The sequence below is a fragment of the Poeciliopsis prolifica genome, unplaced genomic scaffold (assembly GCF_027474105.1).
Source record: "Poeciliopsis prolifica strain line A6 unplaced genomic scaffold, Auburn_PproV2 SCAFFOLD009, whole genome shotgun sequence".
NCBI classification, from domain to species: domain Eukaryota; kingdom Metazoa; phylum Chordata; class Actinopteri; order Cyprinodontiformes; family Poeciliidae; genus Poeciliopsis; species Poeciliopsis prolifica.
In genome coordinates, this window is record NW_026562384.1 from 4,753,060 (window position 1) to 4,778,676 (window position 25,617).

General features: G+C 40.5%; 1 protein-coding gene and 1 long non-coding RNA gene across 3 annotated transcripts in view; one reads left to right on the forward strand and one right to left on the reverse strand.

Annotated features, from left to right (window-relative positions):
• Window positions 1-8,427, reverse strand: part of tenm2a (teneurin transmembrane protein 2a) — a 272,708-nt gene extending 264,281 nt beyond the window's left edge. Inside the window, exon 1 of one of the 2 annotated variants that reach the window (XM_055034285.1) lies at window positions 7,853-8,427. The gene's annotated coding sequence lies outside the window, so the exon portion shown is untranslated. The remainder of the gene's footprint in view (window positions 1-7,852) is intronic. The other variant, XM_055034286.1, reaches the window with a different exon arrangement.
• Window positions 1-25,617, forward strand: part of LOC129362635 (uncharacterized) — a 77,343-nt gene that overhangs the window by 43,706 nt on the left and 8,020 nt on the right. The window lies entirely within an intron of this gene.

Below are 25,617 nucleotides of genomic sequence, written 5' to 3' on the forward strand. Positions count from 1 at the left end.
AAATATCATCCTCTTCTACCATCACTTCCAACACAAATACCCACAGGATCCATGGGTATAGTAATCCAAGATGAAGGGAGCGCTCTGCGAGTGTCACTTTCTCTAAAGCAAAGCTAATACACACTCATATCCGAACGTTAAACCACAGTGGTCGTCTGAGCGACACAAGCCCCCCTTCAAAGAAAAATATACAGCCATCAAAGGTCACAAGAGAGAGAGAGTGTGTGTGTGTGTGTGTGTGTGTGTGTGTTTGTGTGTGTGTGTGCGTGTGTGTGTGTGTGTGTGTGTGCGTGTGTGTGTGTGTGTGTGTGTGTGTGTGTGTGTGGGAGGAGGGAAGGAGGACAGACTGGAGACAAGTTTGTTGCTCTCAGAGTTCAGAAACTGTTCAGAAAAATACCAGAAAGTGACTTATTCAGAAAGATGCAGAAACATGTGAAATCATTCTTCTTTGAACTTCAGATCCAATGTTGGTCATTGTGTCCAGTTTCCTTCCTGGCAGGCTTTCTCAGCAACACCGTTTCAAGCAATAAGAAAGAAAATATGTAACCAAAGCTCCTCTGCAATGTTGTTCTGTCACGATTTTCATTTAAAGTGATCATCATTTTTACATAAAAAGGTCATATAATGTTTTCTTTTAAAGGTAATTGCAATGAAGACCCAGAGTATTCACCGTCCTGACAGATTCAGATTGACATACATCTTTTGATTGGACGAGCTACAGTGGCCCAACCAAATCCTTGACTTCAAGCCAACAGAAAATTTGTGAAGTGAGCAAACGAAGGCCGTCCAACCTCAAAGACTTTGAGCTTATTTCAAAAACACCAGAGGGAGTATGCTTAAAGAGCCGTATTCTTATAATGCCAATCAATTTTTTTTTACTAATTATTGAGACATGTATCACTATATATATTTTTAAATCTCCATGAAAGCAGTTCATTTCCCCCCAAAAATCAAAACCACCGCTGAATGAAAATGGCTTCATATTCAAAATCTGGCAGGACTATGAGCTGTTCAGGACTCAGCTGGATATGCGGCAACAAATCATTGGCTTAAAATATTCCAGGCCATCTATTGTGGTATTACTCATCTAACTCTATAGATATCCTAAAGCTCCCCATATCTCCTTAAAGAAAACTTTTTAATTATTAAAATAATTTAGAGTAAAGTTTTACTATACAATAAAGTTTTCCACTGTTTTATAACACGCACAATTCTGTGCAGAGTAGAAGTATACATGAGTTTATATGTTAAATCAGACTTTAATGAGACAAAGAAATTAAAAACAAGCAAACAAAAAAACTGAAATAGCTTGTTAGCCTCGAAGCAGGTGGCATCTTTAGCACCAGCTGCTAAGAGTCAGCCCGCTGACGTGTCCTCACGGTGCTACTATCATTTTATCACTACTATCATTTTATCACACTGTTTAAAAGAGCTGGAAGCTTCTTAATGCTTTTCCTAAACAGTGTTGTTAGGCAACCTGATCAATACAACCTGAGGAACTGCTTGATTTGTACACTTCAAACCCACTTGGCTAAAGACTTGGCTTTTGATGATCGACATTTAACTGTTTTGTGTTCTGTTGAGTTATTTATCTATTTTTGCCGATGCGCTTTGGAACATATGTTTGCCATTGAAACAAACTTTTAGGTTCCATGTCTTAAAACTACTTTTGCTGGACGGACTCAGATGCTGACCGCAAACGAGACACAAACTTAACTTTGACCAGGATTGTCGCGCCGTTTGAATCGTACGGGATCCTGCTTAACAATGAACCAACGTCTACGATATGAATTATTTGCCCCTTGATCAATAGGTTCTTGTAATTTTAGGCTTCTTAATCCCCACAGGATGCTGTTCCTGAAAATGCCCCGGCAAGCCGTCTGAAAGGAGAAAAATTATGATTGAAATGTTGAAATTTGACACAGAGGGAGTCTCGGATCAAACAGAGCAGTAGACAGATGGGACACGGAAATGAAAGCGGGGCGGGGGAGTGATACACCGAGGCACAAGTGGTTATCTGATCTGCAGACAGGCCGTCCCAATAAAAACCTTTTCTTGACACCGTTGCGTGTCATGCTATCCAAAATCGGCTCTCAAGGAGTTCAGAATGTATATCATTTTACTAACCTGAAGCAATATTACTGCAAGATTTTCTCTCTCTGCTTTCTTTTTTTTTTACTTCTGGATGTGGATTTATGACACTGGCTTGATTGTATATCTGCCTCAAGAAAACCCTGAGCTTGTGAAAAGCTGTGTAGGTGGTGGACAGACTGAGCGGCCTTTAATAGAGCTGTGCCCCTCAGTTTAATACTTTTTATTTAACGCCGTATCCTGACAATAATAGAAGCTGTATAAACAGTATTAGACTCTTTCGCTTTTGCTGAACTCTCTCCCTTTTCATTTTATTTTTTCAAAGGTCAGTGTTCTTTGTTAATTAGCAGTGACAATAAGGTTTTTTTTTCTTTTCCTACACGTTTCACTATCTAACCTTTTGTTTGAAATGATGAAATGCTAATCTGCTGAGCGACTGCAGTGTGCTGGATGTGTGGGGAAACGTTTGGCTCCGAGTGAAAGCCTTAAAACAGACGATCCCGCAATGACACAGCCTCTCGCTAAAAGAAGTAGTTTGAGTCAATTCAATCTACTGGAGAATGAATCGCACGATTAGGGATATTCGTTTTTTAACAAAATCAGCCCATGACTTATGTTTACATAAGCACAATGAGCCGAGGAATTTCTGAAGCCCACATTTGTGCAGCCGCCAAAAAAGCTTGGGGTTGAACAAGTCTTCACAGAGAAATTGTGATGCTGTGGGCAAAGCAGCACAGGAACGAGGGGCTCCAAGATTATTTTGGGAGAGAGGGGAGATCAGGTTTTTTTTTCTTCTGAATTTATGTATTGAAAAAAATGTTACTTTGTAAAATGTTGAAATTATGAAACATTTTATTCAGGCTGCTTCTTTAAAAGGATGTTCAAAATAGCAGGCATGCAAAATAAAATTCACATTAAAAATACATATATAATTAATGTATTTAAAGGAAATTATGTTCAATAATAATAATTTTTAAAAAACATAGGGGGTATCCTCGGTGTTATGAAGTAGAACAGCGCTCTAACGCATCACCCAGGTGTTTTAATTGTATACTTGGCAGATAGCAGATAACTGATCAGACAAATATTTAAAAATGATGTCAAGCTTCCTCTTAACGTAACTCTCTCCACAAATCACATCCAACGTAACAGCAGCAAAATGGATTGAACATTGGAGCAATTGTTTGCATTTGCATAACCCATGCAGGCCTGGGACGGTCACCAAGATGCGACAATGAGTTTTCTTGTATGAAGGACGTTTTAGGGTGAACTTTTTATGTTAAATGACACATTTCAGACAAACTACTTATTGTGTCCTAGACTATCGCTCTGTAGTTGATTTTATGTGTAAGAGAAACTTTGGCCAGCATTCCCAAACTCTCGCTCTCGAGCTCAGGGGCTCACATCCAGAGTCCAGCCTGGCCCACCTCAGTCCCAAAACCTGATTTCAACAGAAAACCTGCAGGGTTGGCTCAGCAGGAGGCAGAATAAGAGAAGCCTGAAATTTCCATGCTGCTGCTACAACAGATGGAATGATTTTTTTCTTATTTTCAACGTATCTTTACAGGGATGCCAACACGTTTGTCAGCAATGGTAAATTAAAAAAAAAAAAATCCAGTCATATTTAGATTTTAAACTTGGCAGACAGAAACAATTCTCTGAATCGCAGGTGTGCAGCTCTCCTGGAAAGTCTTACTTTCTTTTATCTATGTAACATCTCCACGGAAAAAAAAAAAAAAAACTGTCTAAAAATTCTGCTGCCAAGATGAAATTGGATGGATTTAAAGCATTGTAAAACTCGGTTATGCGCTATGGCTGCACCACCGGTAGCAACAGCTTTTTTGTGTTTCACACCCTGCAGGAATGCCCAGGTACAGTGAAATGAAAACGAATGTTAGCACCATGCAGCAAGTTTATTTTTTCCACACACAGACAAAAAAAAAAAAAAAAAAAAAAAACAGCAAACCTGTCAAAACATAAAAACCCACAAAGCCTTCAAATGTAGGGCACTTTTCTGCACTCGAATAATTACTCCTGAGCAACAAATAAGGAGTTTTTTTTTTGTTATAGCATCCATTAACTCAGAGCACCAGTTGGCAGAATTAAGAAAAATAAAATAAAATAAAATATTTAAAAAATCAGAGTGGGGTTGAATTTGTGTTTAAGAGGAACTTTTGACTGTACTCTGTCAACAAAGCTGCATAGCCAACGAGAAAAAAAAAACAAAAAAAACATTCAACCCACGATGCTAGTTCATTTTCAAACACTAAGTGGATTTTGAATTGATGGGGAAGGACAAAATGTATTAACTGGGCTCTCAGCACCAATGCAGGTCATGGCTGTACTGTGAAAGTGGCATTAGTCAAATTGGACCCTTGAGGTTTTATGTAATGCTGTTTTCCATCCGTGATTATACACACGCACACCTTGGGACAACAGACATCACAGGGGTCACGCCGGATATCAATGACCGCAGCCCCGGCAGACCCGGATGCGAGAGCGTGCGCTTTTGACCAGTGTGGACGTGCGGACGCTTGCCGATGCCCACGCGCGCTGATTGTGTTATTGTGTGAAGCCGCCAGTCTTTAATCCCCTAATCTGCTGAACCCTGGAAATCACTGCAGTCATCTGTCAGCCAGGTCGGAATGGAGCACAGAGCTCAGAGCGCACACACACACACACACACGAGCACACGCGCTTCTGGATGCTAGTCATTTATTCAGCAAGGCCAACCTCATTTCAGCCTAATGAAGATTGATGCACCTCTTTCCGGGCCTCACAGGTGTTGCAGCAAAATGCATGTATAAATATGTAACCCACATAGAAGGAAGAGAGACAAAGACAAAACACTGAAACTAAAAGCTACTCACTGCCTGACAATACTCATGTGTGAATAAGCAAAGCTGAGACGCACCAATCAATCGACCAGTGATCGGAATCGGCTTCCTTTGGCAACAGGGGCTCTGATCAGTAACTGGCAGGGCGAATGGCATGAAAAATGAGAATCATTCTAATCATCAGAAGACGGCTTTTCGTAAATATGTGTTTCAACCACCTTTTATATGTCTAAAGTGCAAGTATAAATCTCCTAATTCCTTCATTTCTTGTAGAATCCAAACCTGCCTCCACCAAAGATCTGATCTGTGGCACTTTCTCTTTTCTATACAATTTAATAAAAAAAAAAAAACAACCAAAAAAAACAAAAACTGATCAAACTTTTTGACTCAAGCCTTCATGAAAATCGAAGAGCAGAAATCGTGTTAGAAGACAGCAAAGAAGGAAAACCTTGACTGGATCGTTACTAGAACAAACGCCTTCTGAGGACATACAAAATCTGCAGCGTTTAAGGTAATCCTGTTTATCAACCGTGAATGTCCAGCTCAGACATGAACCCGTGACTCTCTGGTTCTTTAAGTCGAGTCTAAACATAGCGGCCCCATTAGCGCGTATATATGTGTGTGAGGGTGTCTGCGTCCGTGTGCGAGTGCCAAATAGGACACCCTGAGGGCTTGTCTGGAGATTGCGGTTGACACGGCCTGCTGCTCTCCAGTGTGAGCTCCTATTAGCACTTAAGACTGCATATGCACACACAGCACACCGCCCGCCACGATTAGTACACCTTGCCGATTAGGGGGGAAAAAAAACACCACAAAGAGGGAGGTGGCCAAGTTTGGACAGGACATATGGCTCGAGAGCAACATTTGTTTCCATATGCGTGTGTTTAAAAATCCCTCAGCAGTGACCGCATGCAAATCTTAAAGAGCTTTTTACTTCTATTTTGATTCCTGTAGCTCTTTCAAAAGTTCAACATGAAGGTATGGAAAGAAGAGGGCTGGGAGGGGGAGGTGGCACCATCAAAGGGAGTTAGAGATCACACAAGCGCAGACTGGCTTGAAGAGAGCTCAAGGTGGAGGAAGAGATAAAGGGGCAGCAGAGAGAGAGAATGAGAGAGAGAGCGAGAAAGAAAGTTCCAGCAAGATAGAAGTGTGAATTTCAGTGGGGCGTCTCGTCATCAAGATCTTCGTGGCATCTGTGTGTCCACGTGTCACAAGGTGCCAATGGCTGCCCAGGCTCTACAGCTGGTGTGTGGGCCTCAGCCTCTGACACCATGCGTCCCGGCAAAAGTTTTTCCGTTTTTTTTTTTGTTTTGTTTTGTTTTTTTCCTCCCTTGTGAGTCCTATAACTTTGGCAATAAATCCTGGAAGAAGGACGATGCACATACATATGATCAATGAATATTCATCCCAGAGTTAACGACGTCCCGCTGTGTTATTTTCTACTGCAGCTTATGGAGAACAAGGGGGTAGAGGAGAGGAGAGGACAGGAGGAGTGGGGGGGGGGACGCCAGCTGGGCTGTGGCTTTCTGCTTCTCAGTGTCACCAGAGAGAGAGAGAAAGAAAAAACTTAGATCACGCACTGGAGGAAATAAATCAAAAGCAGAGCAAAACAGGCGCATCTGCAGCCTTCATGTGTGATTTAACTCTACATAATAACTCTATAACGTTTCACAGTGAGTACAAGGCAGGGCAAAGAAAAACTAAATGATGCATGCAACATATTGCAAAAAGGTGAATGACGGCGTTGCGAGGGCGAAGAGTCGAGAACGCGCGGCGGATCCCGCGTTCACGCCGGCGTCGGAGGAGTTACCCGAGCGATTTCTGCCAGGAGATACAGCTAGAACAGAATTAAAAAAAAAAAATTGACATTCATCTCCCATTTGCTTCAGCATTTCTCATAAACATTTTTCAAGAAGCTAATGACGGGACAGAGAATGCTAATGTAAAGCCTCAACTTTGACTTTTAAGAGGAGTATTAGCCTCGGCGCTAGTTTTTCCCCCCATTATTATTACTTTTAGTTAGCGTTTTGATGTCAAAACTTTCATCAGCAGTGTAAACATTTCGGTTCTTGCCTGAAATCCCACAGAACAAGCGAGTACAAAAACATAAAAAATCCCAAAAAATCTATTCTTAGTGCTTGGCTCAAGTTATTCATCTAAAATAAAATATCTATTTATCCAGTTTAAAAAAAAATAGCACATCGACATGTTTTACCTCCTAATGTTTCCCGCTGTTTTTTATATTTGCTATTGCCCAAGGAGCACCTTCATGTGTTCAGATGTGTATGGGGTGGGCTAAGGGGGCCGTGGGGTTGAGTACTGCCCAGGGCGCCAATCACACAAGAACCACCACTGCAATCTGCCGATTCAAGCCGATGATCCACACTATAAATCATTCGACAAAACAGTCTTTTTGAGCACGTTTTAGAGATTGAAGGACGCAGGCGATGCGACAGCAGACCCGTCGGTACGCGAGGCGCGAGCCTCCCGGAACACCTTGACCCTTTAGAGGAGGCTGCGCTCTGGAATCACTCATCATGTCACTCATCCTGCGCCTCCTCACATATTCCGCGCGAAGAAATGTTGCGCGGATGCTCCCAAAACAGACGCAAACAAAAACTCAGCGGCGCCCGCTTTCTGCTCTATCGCCACTTTCGACACGTTGTTCCGCCGCAGCAGACCGAGGAAAATCCTCTGCGTCCGCTGGCGAGCGCAGCGGAAAACCCGCAGGAGGACCACAGCTGCTCTTCCGATGAAAGGCACTTCAATGTCACGGCTCTGGCGCTGCGTGTCAGAGAGAGAAAACCCCCCTGCTGCGCTCATGCGGGACCACGGAGCGGCATATATAAACAAGCGGTGCGTAAGCATCGTTTCCATAGGAATATAGTTACAAAAAAGAAAAAGAGAAAAAGAATGTGACGTACCTGTTCGCGGCGATGTGCGGCACTCACCGCATAATCCTCCTGTCTTCAACTTCCAACTTTTCTTCTCCCACCTCCCAAACCCCTCCTACGAGTCCTCGCGCTGAGCCGCCGGCTGCTCGCCACGCGCACTTGTTCACTGGATACTTTTGTTTGCGCTGTCTGGGAACTGACGGAGGTGGCAGGCTGGGAGCCTCCGGTTCAACATGTCACCGGATTGCCGGGATCAGATGGAGCGATCCATTCCGCGGCGGAGACAGTGCCCGACGTCGCCCGAAAAGAATGAAAGAAAAAAGCAAAACAAAAACAGCTTCGCGCAATGAAATCAGATGAATGATATTTGATAGTAATAAAAGAGACACGTCTTTCCGTCGGCTCTCTTCTGGAGTGGAGGATACAGCGGTGGGGGTGCAGACTCGCATGCTCTGCAAGACGACTGATCGGCGGCGGCGGCTGTGTGTGAGGTGGGGGTTTGGTGGGGAGGGGGACAGGGAGCGACCATGGACTCGCATGCAGCGCGGAGGAGAGGACAGCAGTGACCGGGGGCTCGCGGAGCGCGCGTTCACGGCCGAGTCAAGTTAGCCGGTCATTAACGGCCGGGTAATCCACTGTGGGCTGTCTGGCTGCAGCTGCATCCCTGCAACACGACGCGAAGGGGATCAACAGTGATTAAACACCTAAAGAGTCTCAAATTGTGCTGCGATCAATCTTTCAGAGGTCCCATCCAATGAATGGGCTTGTTGCACAAATAGGACGCAAAGACATGACAAAAGCATCCGCATGGCATGTTCTACATATTTTTTTGACATAGGCTACAAATACGTCTATGAACACATACAGGAAGTTGTCTCCAGACCCAGTTTTGGTGCTAAGCCCAAAGTAGCTGAGTTGTCTCTCTTGGCACTTAGGACTGTGGACATTAATTAAAAATTAGAGCAAATGAACCTTTACTGTTAAGCACCAGCAACGTAAAAAAATTAAACAGTTGATAAATCACAGCGATCTTTGTTTTCAGCAGATTGCCTAAAAAAAAAAAGCCCGGTGCAGAACGTTTTGACAAAAGGGGGTTTGTTCAATCATACAAAGTCTGGAATGCAGGTCTGCATTGGCAGATTGCAGTAGCGGCTCTCGACAGATTGGCGGTATGCGCAATGCTGATGTGAAAAGGACCGAGAGCGGAAAACAAATAAATAAAAAAATCTCATTTAAACGAGATCCGTTTATAACATCTAAACTAACTTGTGCTTAAGGTTAGAATGCCACACGGATGAATGTATTTGTGCTGCAACCTACCCATCTACCATCCAGGTCAGGAAAACCAGAAGATCCACCAAAGATACAGAGTACTGATTGTAGAAACTAAAGAGTCTCCAGAGGAGCTGCAGAGAGCCATAGCTCAGGTAGGCGAATCTGGAGCCATTAGATGTGCACTTTACAAACGTTAGCGTTCTTTCTTTTTTCTTTTTTGTTTGTCTCAGCGTCTCTTTTGTTCCAAGTCTTTTTTCAGCCATGCATTCAAACTTTTCATTAAACGTGATATTAACAATGATAATCTGTTGGCTAATCATGTTGCCCATCTCACATTCTCACATTCCCGCAACTTAAGGATGCATCTCAGCTTCAGCACATCTGACTCAAGTAGCCAGCTCGTTAGCAGAGCTCTGGAGAGCTTGGCCGCTTGGTGAGCAGGGAGCTTTGCCATTTGCATCAGGTGTTTACGATCAGGGACATGTCTGAAAGCTGCAGGACACCAGAGCTCACGGAGTGGAGTTTGAGACCTTTGTCCTCAGTGTAGTCTGCCGATTTTACAATGAATTCCTGAATTCTGATTGAGGGACCCTGTAGCAGACGGAATATTATTTGCAAAGGTCATATCAATTACAGAGCTGATACGACTCCATTTGTCTTCCCAGCAACAGAACAGAGTGAGTTCTGGAAGGGTGAAATCGGGCAGCTTGCAAATGACATGGACATTTCCAATTCATAAAGAGTTGTTTGTTCATTAAAAAATAATAATAAGAATAATAAGTGTATTTTCATATAAATACCAAATTTTATTCTTGAGCATGACCAGATGCATAACAAACATGTCATTAGTCAGGTGGGCACTAACAGATTGCACATGTTAGTGTCTGCATGTACAAAAAGAGGTGATTGTGTGTATTTGTGTGTGCGTGTGTGTATGTGTGCTTTTTTTTAATATATCTATTTATTTTTGCTTTGGCTATATGTTTTATGCAAAGCAGCCATGTTGGATTCTGAAGACAAAGTTGATCAGAATCAAATAGTCTTATTTTACATTCTGACTTTTAGAGAGCCTCTTAATTGACCGTGTTTGAAAATGTATCTCAGTCAAGATATTTTGATAGATCAATAAAGATAGTAGTTTTTGGAAAACCTATCCAGGCTTGTCCACCAGAAGACAACATTTTCCTCCCGTCTTTTCTAAAAAGGTCATTTTGAACATGGGCTCAGATCCCAAAATTAGATATGAGCAAAAAATACCCCAAAAATAATTTTTATTTTATTGTTTTTTTGTATATTGCAATTATAAGAGTTTATTAAAAATAATTTATTTCACTTAAAAAAAAAAAAAAAAAAAAAAACAGAAAAAAAGGAAAGCAAACAATTTCAGGGTCTGGAAAATCCTCATGGACCTTTCCACTGGTTCACTGAGCCGCTGCTAAAGTCCAGCCTTGGGCACATCAAATAAGTTCCAATCTTTCACATTTGTTTTAAGATGCTGCAGCTGCCTCGGCTCTGCCTAATAGAAAAGTTTAATCTTACTTTAATAGAGCTTGAACATGCCTGCTTTGGGTGTTATTGCCCTCCTTATATGGCTTAGCTCCCATTACGGTGGTCGCTTTTTAAACAGTGCACCCACTGCACTGCAGGCTACCGCTCACATTAGCACAGTGCCTAATGGGCTTTCTCTGTATTAGCAGCAATAGAAAGGTGCAATAACAGAGGCATGCAATTATGCACAATAACTAGGGGAAACATTGTTAGCAGTTACCCCATTGCCTTGCACTCTCCAAGCTGTAAATGCATATTTCCCAGTGGAGGTATGATAATAACGCCTGGTTATTTGAAAACACCTTGTAAGGAGAACCTTGTGGCTCTTTTGATAAAGATTTCATTTCAGAAGCATTTTTATGCATAACTGGGGATTGGCAGGGGACTAAAAGCCCCCCCCACCCCTCCCATCCCATTTGGCTTTATTTATTTATTTTACTCTTTCATTTTCTCCCTCTCTTTGGCAATCCATCACGCTGCACGCCGCTGATTCATTGATTGAGACCAAAAAAAAAAAGTATATTGGGTTGTAATGTGTAAGTACAATCTGAAAGACCTCCAGATGGCACGCCTAAATCCGGACAGAAGAGTGGAAGGAGAGAAGGAAGGAAATCACGGGATCTCCAGAGGGCCACACAGGTGCAGGACGAGATGAGAAATGCAGATCAGGGGAGGCGTTGCTGAATTGCTCTAAAGTTCCTAAGCGACAGAAGAAAAAGAGGCACCACCGACTTGGACTCCTGGTGCTCATCCTTCATCGTGATCATGTAGGCTGTTGAGGGACGTGCAGTTTCGCCAAAGTGTCCTCTGGGCCCCAAACCATATTATCAAGAATCAATAATAAGACAAAACAGAGAGGGCACCTGATCATTTGCCTGAAATGGATAGCTTAGATTCGCCGAAGTCTGGTTCTGCGGGAGTCGTGCCCTGCGAAAACATTCATGTTTTAACGTTTAACCTCGTCGCATTTCGCCGGACCCACAACGTGAACTTCATGTGACAGATTGATGTCAAAATGTCTCAGATCAAGAAAATGATACATGGTTCCTGTGGTGCTGTGAGGGTGATTAACTCACTTGACTTCAGAATTAGTGCATAAGATCCTTTGCCTTTAGCGTTCCCCGTTAAATGCAGTTTTTGTGGAGGCCTTAGAGGTTTTCTGGAGGACTTTACTGAACAAAAAACATCATAAAGTCAGTGATACATGGAGGTTTATTGTTTATGTTTTTTCTTGTTTGAAGTGTTATTTTAGCTGACAAAAATAACATATATATATATATAAGAATTCTTCATATAAGCAAAAATAACTGAAGACAGAAGTTATTGGATATATATCTTCGTGGTGGCAGAGTTGAGATATGAAAAGCCGACTTGGTTAATTTGTGTGCTTTAATATCAAGCCAAAAATTTATGAGGTGAGTTATTCCCAGCAGCCTGATGGTGGATAGCGCCTGCCAGAGGAATAATGACTAAAAGATCTATCACAATTGTTTATCACTGCGGTTCTCAGCAAAACACAGTCGCAGTAAGTAGGAAAAACGTCTGAACTGAGATCCAAATCTGATTTCCATGGTGTGGCAAAAGACCACATCTTATTCTCTTAAAAAAACAAAACAAAAAAAAAACTACCCACACACACACGAGTACACGCGCACACACACCTGCTTCTTCTTGTTCAGAAGGTCTCATTTGCATTACTGGCCAACCAAAGATCAACTCCCTGCTCCCTGCTGATGAAACTCCACACAAACTGGTGGATGTTAACTACCACACCGCAGTGCAGCTGGTGCTTGAACCACATGTTGTGTTCCTTTAGCTTGCAAATGTGTATGTTTTGTGCATCAGGTTAATGGAGAACTCTGTACAACATCTGTAAAACGCGGAGCAGATGGGAATAAATCTGTGCAGACTTGATATTTTTTACTTTTCTTTGAGGAGCTTGGATGCACAAGTTCTCTTGCACACTCCAGTGTACTACAAAATCCAAAGATGAGCTGTCTTTTTCTCCGACGGATTAAAACTGACCTATAAGTCGAATGAGTGTACATGTCTGCTTTTCCTTCTCTGTGTTGGTGTTGCAGGTAAGCTATTCATCAAACTCCTGTTGACAAGCACTTGCAGAATTGCTAATTTGGGTAAATTATGCCGAGAGAGAGAGAGAGAAAAAAAAGCCTGACCTAGTTTCATCCCAGCTGTCATTCCCCATTTTTCTTGTTTTTTTTTTGTTGTAATAATCGATGAATCATCAAAATTTCCCCTCAAGAGCGCGTATGAGGAAAACATAGTCCTGGGGCAAGTTGTAAAATTATTATTATTTTTTTTTACATGGGAGATGTGTGAGCTGACCTTTCTCCATTACGAGTCAATATTAGCATGAGCCGCTATAACCTATCAAAGCACATTGCTTAAAGCCGCAGCTAAGGGCTCTTTGAACCACAGTGCTATCTCTTAATATCGCAGACTGCAGAAACTCAGAGAAGGCGTTTTGAACCTTGTGCAATATCTCCTCTTGCACACATGTACAACTCGCTACCAGTCACGGTCCTGGTCTCCATGGGTAACTCTCGGTGCAGCCAGTGTTTGTTATTGTGCATGCGCGCCTTTTCTGGAACCGAGAAGAAGATGCATTGTACTGTTAATTACATAATCAATTTGATTAATTCTGAAAATGCAAATTAGCTAATTAAAGGACCTGGACTTATAGAATTACCACTGATTAGCTGGCTAAGCACTCCTGCTGCCCTCCGGATACACCCTTATTAAGCTACATTAACTGTGTCTTTCTCTGCATGGCAATGGCACAAAACATAAATTACAGCTATTCAAAGTAGTACAAATATATATATTAATATATATACATTAAAAGAAAACCTAATGCACAGTAGGCTTCCAGTCTACGGGCCAAAAACTAACTGTACTATTCAAGTGTTTCAGGGGACAATATCTTTGGGCGAATAGTCTCTATGCTAACCTTTGTTGCTCAAAACAAAAACAAAAAAACAAAAAAGAAGTGATTTGAAACCATATTAGTAAGCATCTGCTCATTCTTTCCTGTAGTATTTTTCCAAGTCCATCAGCTTGTTTGGCTCCTCATTAAAAAGCCCAGAATTTATACTTCCAGCCTTGAAATCCCTCACCCAGCGCTTTGCCGCTGTTGCATGTTGGGGGGTAACAGGTAGATCAGGGAGAAGAGAAGAGAGTGGCGGAGGAAAACGAGGGAGGTTGGCTTGAGCTGGCACCAAAGTCGACAGAAATTACATCAATTAACAAGTGCGGGGAGGGGGAAGAGGGGGTTCAAATGAGCACTTAAAGAACATTTGAGGGGAAGGGTACGTGTTTTATGCCTGTGTGACTCGCTGCGTCTGTGTCTGGTACGTGTGTGAGTGTGTGTGTTTTGGAGGGAAGCATTAGATCAGCGGGAGTCTAGCAGCTTACTGGTGGCTTACAGAGCAGCAGGGGGTTTGAGGCAGGGGGTAGCAGAGGAGGACAGGATGGGGGTCGGGGGGGAGGCGAAGACATGAGAGAAAGGAAGAGGGGGGGGGACGCTGGAGGGCTAACAGAGGAATAGGGCACAGCTGGTTTTTAATTGAGTCTCCTTCTCTACTTCAGTGAGTGTATGTGAGTGCGCAGAAATACACACTCACTTATTTTTACTCAGCAATTTCCCAGCTGATGGCTTAAAAAAAAAGACTTCAGCGTGGTAGTAGCTTTCAGAGAAAGAGAGAGAAAACTCTCTCATGTGGATGTGCATGATTTTGGTTATGTGACTTATAAATCTTTCCACCAATGGAGGCATCTTGGCATCATTTTGTCAAACAAAGGAAGGCTCTCTGCAGCTTTCTTTAGCTTTCTGCAGCTGCACTTTATACTTTTTTAGGAAATTGGGAGAATCTGTGTCACAAATTCACCCCTTTTTTTTTGTCCACATGTTGAGTCAATCAGTTATTTCATGAAATAAATCGCATTTTGTCAATTTTGTCGATTTTGTCGTTTCTGGGTGAGGGCGAGTGTGCATCTCTGACAGAAATGGGCCAAAGAATGAAGATGCAACTTCTTGCCCTTTGTACGGGCAAGTAGCCAAAACAGTATCTGATATGACAGCTCAGATGTCCTCGATTCACATGAGAGAAGATTCCTTTTCGACTGAAATTTTGTCTCAACTGAAAGTGGGATTTTAATAAGAAGAAACAGCAATCTCGTTGGAGTTTAAAAGCGAAAGCAATTACAGACTGAGCTCTAATGAGTCAAAATTACAGACTTGTTTTGCTTTTCGATGACAAATACTTAATGTGAGCAAAGAAGTAGAGGGGAGACTAAAAGAGATGTAAATGAACTGGTAAAGGGCAGGAAGAAAATGACTCAGTAGGGTCATTTTCTGCACAATATATCACAAATACATCGTCATTGCAATATAATATGAGCGGAATATTCATATTGCAAAGGACTGTTTTCAGTACAATAATTGTGGGACAGTATTCAGTGCTCTGAACTTGCTAATGCAAGTTTTGCTTGTTGGACAGTCTAATGGCTGCAGATGTTCACATCGGAGACAAACGACATTGCTCAAAATGCTAAAGGCCATAAAGTGACAGAAGCACAGATGGGAAAAAACAAGAAGAAAATAAGAACAAGGTATGTGCTTTAAGCGTGACACTCTTTAGTATTTGTGATCGTCTTTTCTGAAGTAAGACAGAAAGTAGGTTCTGAGATGCCCTGTTGTGTCGACACAGTCGGTGAATAACACCAGCTAAGAAAAGCGAGTCTTTGCTACAACTGTTTGAGAGGCAGCACTCTTGGTTTTTATGAAAAAGACTCACTGACAAAGTGATATAAGTAAATAACATATTTCATTTGTGATGAAAAGTACTACAATGGCGACGACTGTTGTTCCCAATGGTAAAGTTAGCGTCGGGTGTGATCCCTCTGTTTGGTGCTGACTGGATCTAAAAAAATGTACATGTAGGTGTTTCTTATCAAGCGTGAACAAAATCAAGAAGACAGAGTTTATGTAAATATGTAGATCATACAGCCAATGTAAATTTAGGTAATTACTATGCAAATTGGCAAAGCTTGGCCTAAATGTGAATACATAACTCCAACCATTTGACGGCCTGCATACTGGGTTAGCAGTAAACAGGGTAAGGAAGCAGGTGAGCAGCAAAGCCATTCTTGTAGGACTTTTTTACAGAATGAGGTTCTTATGCAGCTGAACCGCCACCACAAACTTCACCACTGTTGTCATGTATAATGCATTTGGGGTGAGACGTCAAAGATTTGACAAGCACGTAAGCATTTTTTACAAAAGAAGTATAATACCTACCTAATTCTTTTGCTCAACTGTAAAGATATGCAAAAATTAAGAGTTAAAACAGGAGTTTATCTTTAAATATTGGCAGCATCATTACAGCCGGTGCAGTTTTACAGCAATTGTGCTGCACAACAAAAGAAAAGAACCACTTATCAAGCAACTTATTAAATCTCTGATTCAAATTAAAGCACCTACAGTCTGTGAAATGTTTTATTTGTAGAAACGAAACCTTGTTAATGTTTTTGTTCTGCATACTAAAATGAGAATTAGTGTAAATGAGTAGCAATGAGGATAAATAGACCAGCTAAAGTTTTGTGATATTAATACTTTAGCAGAGCAGCTGCCATGTCAGCCTTTGTCACTGATGCAATTTGTGCCTTTGTGTAGCAGCTTTGAAATTACCCACTTAAAGATGAAAAAGTGGCAATTCTATTTCAATGTTTATTCCAGTGATGAAAATGTGATATTAGACAGCGAGAGGAATTTTCCATATGCACAATAAAAACCTGTTTTAAAAGCAATACTCTTTGTGAATAAAGAAATACATATAGCATTTAAGAACCGGGCTTTACAGGAATGTATAGACACTATTGTAATTGCATTTCCCAGATTTTTTTTTTTCTATGAACCTCATAAAGTCACTTTTCTTTTAAATATAATTTAAAACTGCAATATGTTTCTGCTTGGTTGGCTCCCTTCAGTTCACCCAATTATGAACCAGCTATTCCTCCTTCACACTTCCTACAGCTATGCTAAACCCAGTTTACCGAAAAAAAAGATAATTTCCTTGTTTGATAATGTTCAATTGATGTGAATTTAGTAAGTATATTATATACACTCTGAAAATATACCCATAGACTTTCTAAGTATCTTTAGGCTTATGGAAGTGTCAGTCGAGGAATGACACTTAAAAATGTAAAGCTGTGCTTTGTTTTTTGTTTGTTATTGTATGGAATATTACCTCAGCACATGCAGGAAAATGGTAGAAATGTCGCAGAAAAAGATGATATTTTAACCATTTTTGGCTCAGCTGACCTGCAGGAAACAATACTAACTTACCCTGCAAATGTCCCGTCTTCTAGATTAACAAATGGATCATTTACAGCAGTGAGTGCGCACATTTAACCAGATTTTGACCAGCATCATGCCAATGTTGTACCCAACATCCGTCAATCCAAATGTCAAAGCACTTCATCTACTGCTTGAAAACCATGACCCTGATGTTGTGTATTTGACTTAAAATTAGTTGAAGTAACTGAAGTATTGATGATTATAATCAACCCTCAGCCAGAGCCTTTTGAAGGCATAAAAACTGAACATTTGCCGGAGAGGAGACCAAATAGTTGCGCAGATTCTCAGGCAGTTCAATTTGCTTTTTGGACACTGACCATTTTGAAAATCAATTCTGTGACAGATTATTCACAGAATAAGCAATTTACTAAATAAACTTTGTACTTACTTCAAGCCATTTGGTTAAGATTTTGTAACCAACCCTAATTATTACACTCTGAAATTTAGTAACCTTTTTATTTTTTACCCTTGGAAATGATTTTAAGATAACACTGTAATGTTTTGGTAATTAGGTAATCAGTTGACAATTAACGACAATAAAAACAATCGAAAGCAAAAGAAAAAATGCATGTTGTCAGGGCGCATCCCGTGAAAAGCAGCAGATTCTGCAAACGTGTTGCCAAGGAATATCAAGGTCTTCGGTTTACATTAGAAAAATACAGAAATTGCTAAAAATGTCGTCCCACAAAACAAGTCTATTCGACTCTTGGTGAGAACAGATAAAATAATAATAATAATAAAATCTATAATAGCTGTGAATTTGCAAACAACAGAGAATATCTGCTCAGTTTGACGAGCTGCAAATGTGTGATATAGGAAACACACATTTGGATGCACTAACTAGATCTTTACTTTTTCTTGGCAACATGTTTCCTTGTTTCTAGTTAAGGCTCACTTGTGTTAGTGCTTTTATAGATTGTATGTAACTATGTGATCATCCACACAATTATCCTCACTTGCAGGATCCATTTGTCACATTTGCTCCGGCAGTAATTACGTCTTCTTGGTGAAATAAATCAGACTGTATGTTTTTATAAGTGTCACTGTAATTTATGACCATTCTGCGGTGGTGTACTGTGTGGGTAGAACATTGTAGGACGAGTAAAGAAAACGCATCTGGCGCTTTAATTGAAAAAGTCAGAAAATTCTTGGGCCTTGGATTCCCACTTGTTTATTCCTGACCGCGTGTGTAGGCTGTCGTGGGGGGACCTTTTCTGCTTTATGTATGATGCGGCAATTTGCATAGGCACATAAATGATACGCAAGCAGACCCGCTAAGATATGATGAGCAAATTCTGCTTTGTCTCTGCTGCTCTTTCACAGCGAAGCCGACACCAAGCGACAGCCGTCTCATTAGAGGCTTTAGCCCATGAGCTAACAGGCCACAGAAACAGTGGGCCATGCCACGATTGCTAATTATAATAATAACAATAACACTGCCTACGGATGCTATACTCGCTTTTCTTTCAATTAATCTTTTCAGATTCTCTCCGGGGAAGCAAAGTGGTAAAAGGCACAGAGAGAGGGGTAGGAGGTGGTGGAGGCAAGCTGTGACATACTGGCTCTATAGGCGGCAAATGTTCATTGGGCAAACATGTATGTACTTAATCAGATGACAGGCTGCATAATGGGCTGGTTTTGAGTAAGAATCATTGAAAGTCAACAATACAGCTGTTGTCACCGATATTATTTTGCGCCACTGCGGTCGTCTGCCAATAAAGTAGAAGACACTGTATTAGGCACACAAATAGGATCCCTTCGTCCCAGTGAGAAGGGCTAATGTTTGCCCAAGAAGATGTGGTCTTTGAGTGCTACAATAAAGTGGCTGTGCAGGCGACAGCGGCCGAGAAACAGATGTGAGCGGAAGCCGTGGCCATCTGTGAGATATTGCTTTTGATGCTCCTTAACTTTCCCCCAGATCAGAGTTCAACCACTGCTATTTCTTGTTATTGTGTTTGGAAAAAGACAGCGGTTATCCACAGGTGCCTCCCTGGCACAAATATTGTGCGGCTTCTAAATCCGTGCAAGCACAAAAATATACACTGAATCGTAGTCTGACTGCGATAATGTATTCAGATATGATATGTGAGTCTTGGAAAAAAAATGTATAATTCATTTTGACACTTCTTTTTTTCTCTTCTTTTTGCTCGCTGTCTTAGCATCTCCTGGCGCATACTATAACAAGCTGGGTAAAACACCGTTCTCACTCTGCTGAGGTGAGATTTCAAAACAACAGCAGTAACTTCAGCAGCATATGTTCCCAACATTGTCCGTATTGTTGGAAAAAAAAAAATATCTAAAGATTTCTGCGCTGATTAATGCATGGCTAAAGGATGCGAATGCAGCTAAGAGAACCCATGTGGTACTTCAGCAAATTGGGAGGCACCTGATGTAAACAGGGCTGTATGAAAGTCTAATTTAAACGTCTAATTCTCATAAAGGCCCCCAGAGCAATTGTCTTTACGGTATTTAATGAGCTAGTTCAAATCAGAGCTCCATAAGTCTAGTAGTTAATTTGTGTGGTTCAGACTCAGAACCAGTCTGTACATCTGAGATCTCGAGCACGAATGAAAATAAAGCCCCCGAAAACATCCAGCGTCTGAACAGAGCAAACATCTATTCCATTAAGTTGTAAAATAAGCACACTGAGCACTGATAACAGTGCATAATTGAAATAACCTTTTCAGCAACCCGCCTGTGAGGTGCCGTCGATGAGAGCGATCCATTTTGTGAGTGTGTGCATGCGTGTGCATTTTTAAGCCAGCAAAAAGTGTGGGACTTAACATTACTGCTCACTCTGGTATTCTCCCAAGATGCTTTGCAGCCATTGTCCAGATGTTAAGGGGCAAAGCCATCAGCAAAGGCCCCACTTGAAAACTGAAGAGCCAGTGCTGAATGTATGCACAGTGGATAGAAACGCTTTATGACATTACACACTCTTAGCTAAGGCGTTCAGCTCCTTCTGCTGAAGTCTTTAATAAGAGCCGATTCACCAGGAGCAAGGATAAATAAAACCTGTTGCTGTAGGGTGATTAGTCATACTCTACAGTGTCTTACAAATGTGTTCTTAACCCTCAAAACTTTCCTCCCGCCACAAAAAATAAGACATTTATTTTTTCAAATTACTGTAACGGTCATTTGAATGTTGGCACTTTGAGCACGTAGTTTTCAGACGATACAGTTATGCAGCATTTTGTTTTTGGTCAATGTACCCAGTTGTATAAATCCAAATGAAATAGAGTGAGTTTGTGGGTGTAGTGTAGAAAACGAAAAGTGAAAAACAAGTTATTGATTCCTAAAGCCTAAAAATGTTTAGGGCCGCAACCAGCCACATCTAAAGTGCCGAGTTTCAGATATGATGGTGTTTCTGCCTCTTATAAATGTGGGGAAACGTTTCTACTGGTTAACTTCTGTCAGAAATACATGTCTGCCCAAGAAAAAAAAAAATATATATATATTTCTGCTAAAAATAAATTAGTTTAGCTCTCAGTGTGAACAATTTCCTCTTATCTTTGTTTCTTAAGAACATAAGTCCGAATTTGTTTACACTAATTTCAAATAGCCACTGCAACTGTGTGAAAACACGGTTTTGGCACCTCTTCTATTTCATACAGCCGTAATTGACAGTTGCAATAAAGTCAATGTGGCAATAAAATTAATAAACCGAATGCAATGAAACACTGTCTTCAGCAAGTCCAAATAAATTGCAACAGGATGCAGGATAATGGATTCTTAAGAGAAAACATCAATTTATTTAACCCAAGAAAGTGACAGAGGGATTATTCATACGCCGGAGGAGAAAAATATACTTATATAACGAGGTAACGTCTTATTGACATGATCTCTATTAATTTACGTTTCAACAGAAATCAAATTAGCAGAGAGGAGGCAAGAATCCCTCTTTGGCACCTGCATCCTATCGGACTGGCAGGGACAACAAGGCTGAGTCCAAACAGTGCAATTTTTAAGAGCTTAATTAAAAAGAGTATGATACCATGATGTATTTCAACTGTTGACCTAAACTTCATCTGTTTAGAAAGAGGTCAACACACATTGGGTAGCTATCAATTTCAATAGCTTCCCAGCACAAAAACTTGAATATATAAAGTTTTTATTTTTTGGTTTACACTTTTATGATTGGGGTTTTATGAGGTCATCTTCAGGAGTCAGAGTAAAAATTGTTGTCACACAGCTTTCCATCTTGTAATGTGATGTTTTTGGGGGACTGTCAGGTATTCGGAATATATAAGTAACTTTTTATTGTTCCTATATGAGGTGATGGATACATAAACCATTAAGTTCTGTGACGGGACGATGATTTGTGCCATGATGTAAATCATCCTACCTTCTTGAAAGTGTTGGGTTGTGATGATTGCCTTGTTGTTTTACTTATGTTCTATAAGTCTTACCATATTCAGCTACTTTCTGTGTCTTAGTTATTGTTAGAAAGATGTTGCCACTTGAATTATGTTTTGTTAGTTTATTCTCATATTCTGTTCCTTGCACATTTGAATGGCGAAATTTGAATAAATATATCTTGAAAATAGAAAATAATACATGTATTTGTAGTGGAAAGTACTCCTTGCAAAATGTGGAATATTATGACCACCTCGTCAAAAACACAAAGCAAAAGTAATTTCATATTAAAATTTAGGTCTCCCGCTTCCTCATGTTAGTTTTCCTTCCTTACATCCGATTAGTGCAGGTAAAACGCTGCCTATGCACAGTAACGTCTGGAAAATACACTTCAGAATACCCGAAATATACCCCGCAAAATTATTAAGAGTCTTTGCTTGTTTGCGATCCCTGCAGAATCCCTTGGACTGACATTTATTTTACTTTAAGTGTCTGTCAGGCAAATATGAATACTTTTTACGACCGAATGTGCTTGGCAGAGAAAACACAATATTGGTAAGTAAAGTGCACGTAGATTCCAATTTATGTACCTTGATGTCTGAACCCATTCTCATTTACTGTCCACGCGTGCATGCGGGGTGCATTGTGTGCAGGATAAAACACAGTTTGCTTGTTTGTATTTCTTTGTTCCTAGAGCTGAATTTACCAGATCGCAACCCCATGGAAATAGGCCAATTTTCTTTGCGAGGCATCTCTTGACTGCTTTGAAAGAGAAGATGGAGATTCCCTCTGGTTTCAGCTTGGCCAGTAAATGGTGCATGTCTCCTCCTATCAATCACAAAGCTATACCAACAGACAGCCGGCTGCCTAATATACACCTCTATCAGGAATATACGCTCCTCACTGGAAAATCACTGGAATCTCAGTACAAACTAAAAAGGTTTACAGAGGGTTTATTTAAGTTGCAGATTGGCCACCTGAACAGCTAAAGGTCTGAATGGAAACCTTTAAACTTAGGCGCCAACATCATGAAAGCGTGGGATCACAAACGTTATGGCATGATTAGTTTAAGTCAAAGTAATCTACACAGTTGCATTTTATCAGACGTCGGACAAATTGTAGATTTTGATAAACTCTCGAGGCTTTTTTTTCCATTTGTACTGTTTTTACCTATTTATTTGTGGTCATAGTAATGATAATTTATGTTTTTTGAAAGGGACTTTATTTTGACAAAACGGTCGAAATAAAGTCGACCTCTTGATAAAATGATGTCTTATTTTATCAAATAAAATAAGCAACTTTTAGCTAATTTTTGGTATCAGAAAACCACAAAAAAATGAGAGAACATTTAACAATTCTATGTGATTTTGGTGAGCAGGATGAAGAACAATTGAATAACATTAGCACGTCTATATCTTGTGTTTCTTTTTCTTTTTTCTTTATGAGAACTAAAAGGGCTGACATATTCAAAACATTTTCCGACACAGAAAATTATTCTCACACCGACTTGGCTGAGATTAGACAGAGCTGTCACCTCATTACACTCAGTTTACATCTCGGGGCTGACATTTCCTCTACGCCTACTGACTTTTGTGGGGGAGGAGATTTCATTAGACTTCCCCAAACCAATAAATAGAATCCATCGCATTTGACTGTGCCTAATATAATGGTATGACAGTAGTGTGTAGTCACACTGACATATAGGGCATAAAAAAAAAACAAAAAACGGTGAAGTGCAAATTAAAAGACAAGCCGAAATTTATTGAAGTTATTGAAACATTGCAGTCAGAGTAAAAGCAGCACGTCGACCCTTCGCTTCTACGAATGACAATAGTTGCCGTACAGTCAATGGTTCTGATTATTAAATTGTTAATTATCCCAGAACATTAATTAAATTGTTTGGCTTCCTCCAATGAGAAACCGCTGCAACATGTCAAGATGCCAGGGAAATGAGTCATTCCAAGATCTGAAAACACAGGCAGGTTCTTTTGGCCGCAATTTCCTCAACCAGCCAATACCAAAGCTGTACGGACCTGCGGTGCCTAGTTACAGTTGCCAAGCTATGACTTGGTAATCTCTGTTTAGGTCAGTGCGCGGCCAATTAAAGAGCAGTGCCATGTTGAGTTCAAATCTTATTTGCATCAAAAGGTTGACGTGCAAAAGAAGGAGAAAAGAAAAAAAAGTGAAAACCTCGCTCATCCTCTCCTCTTTGCAACAGAGCAGTTAAGACTTAAATAAACAGATGATGCACTTGAGTGGACACATGTAATTATAAAAGTCCAAAATCGTTATTGGACTTGTCTGCAATTCAATAGCAGCATTTCTCCTGTAAGGACGTAAGGCAAGTCACGACAAAACAAGACCCGTTGCCCAGACAAAGACGTAGATTCGTATTGACTGTCACACCTAAGCCATATCACGCCGTCATTATTAATCTTTCACTTAAAATAAAGACACAGGCAGAGGAAACAAACAGCAATTTCATTGCCGTTCTTATGAAGTGTGCACTTTGTGTGAAGACACAATGAACACTCAGTCAATCAATACCTCCCCTCTCTTCCTGCTTTCTCCTGGTAATATATTGGAAATGGAGTTAGAAAGATTGATTCTGTACACAGCGCTACCGGCCAAGGAAAATTAAATGAAAATGTAAATGAAGACTGCAGTGTTTGGTGTGTTTTTTCCCTCCCTCAGTCTGTTATCCAACTCAGAGGCCTTTTTAGGTTCGGTCAATGTTTCTCAGGGGAGAGAGAGAGAGAAAGAGAGAGAGAGAAAACAGAGCACACAAAGAAGTAAAAACACAGACATGTAGCAGCAAAGAAAAGGTAGAGATTAGACTCTTTAAACTCAGTTGGTCTTTACTAAGAAGAGTTTATGTAAAATAGCCAGGTGCTGCAGTTGGAGCTGAAGTCACAGGAAATGATTTAGTAGGAGAAACAAGTTTGACAGTAAAAAAAAAAAAAAAAACAAGGAGAATTTCTATCTTTGAAAGTCCAGAAAAAATCTTTCAGATCAGGAAAAAAAAAACAACAATCTGGATTATGGATCTAAATGCATACAAACATGTACACTCCTGAAGACATGTGAAGACAAAAAACATACATGACTGCTAGCTTCACTGGGCTTCCTGGAATAACTCTTTATCCAACACTATGTGTACAATATGGCTAAATTGTAGCAGAGCTGTGATTAAATGAAACCGTACAGATATTTACATCCTCCTCCTGAGGCCCCCTGGCCTACAAACTGAGACATGTTTGTAGGACACCTTACTCTCACACACAGCGTTTTAGCTTTGCTCACAAGTTTTGGTGAAATGATGCACTTGTGATTGTTGCTCAAACCATTGATTTTGTTGTCCTTTAGCCGCTTTTGTACCTGCTTTAGCTGCCTGGTTACAGTCATTTTCCATTTGAGAGATTCATTTTTTAAGCTACAACCTTCTGGCTAATTTTCTTGAGATGTCAATATTTTTCACATATTGTTATTTGCTTCTGTTTTTGAACTGAGCCAGTTTTTCCTGCAGCAAACGTTCAGCAAGCCACTCTAAAGACATATCTGTTGCCAGGTGACATTACAAGATGAACTAAATACAATTTGGATCTTTGTCTTATATCTTTTTCTAAAATAAAACTTAGGCTGACACAAATGACTTTGTTGGATGAAGGAGGAGGCTGCATTTTTTTTTAACATGACGATTAAAGTACAAATATTGGCATAAAATTTAGTTGTACATTAATTTTGAGTCAGATATTCTGAAAGGATGACACCTTATTACAAAAATATATCAGGTCTATGTTTTAGGCAAAATTGTCTGCATACTTCTGCCGTGGAGGAAAAACAAATTTATAACGGCACTGAGCATTTTCTGCGCCTCATTTCAGAACCAACGTCTATCGCCGTAAGCTCCAGCAACAATCGTCTCGTTCTCATGTCTGGTTCCTTCTCTGTGTGCCTCTGCTTATCCTTTTTGCCTTCTTAATGACTGAAATGACCAAGTTGGACATCTTGAACATGATCTGAATACCACTAGGTCACAGTGACGTGATGGAGAACGATCACAGTTCTGTGCAACTCACAGCTAATTTGGACCCGGTCCAATTTTTATTGGTGTCTGTTCATTTTTATTTGAAGATCTTTATGATATAACAGAGTAGTTGTCTGTGCCTTGCCTACTCTGTTAAGTCTACCCTCTTTAATCATTTTGCACCAATCTATGCCTTCTCAATGATTGCTT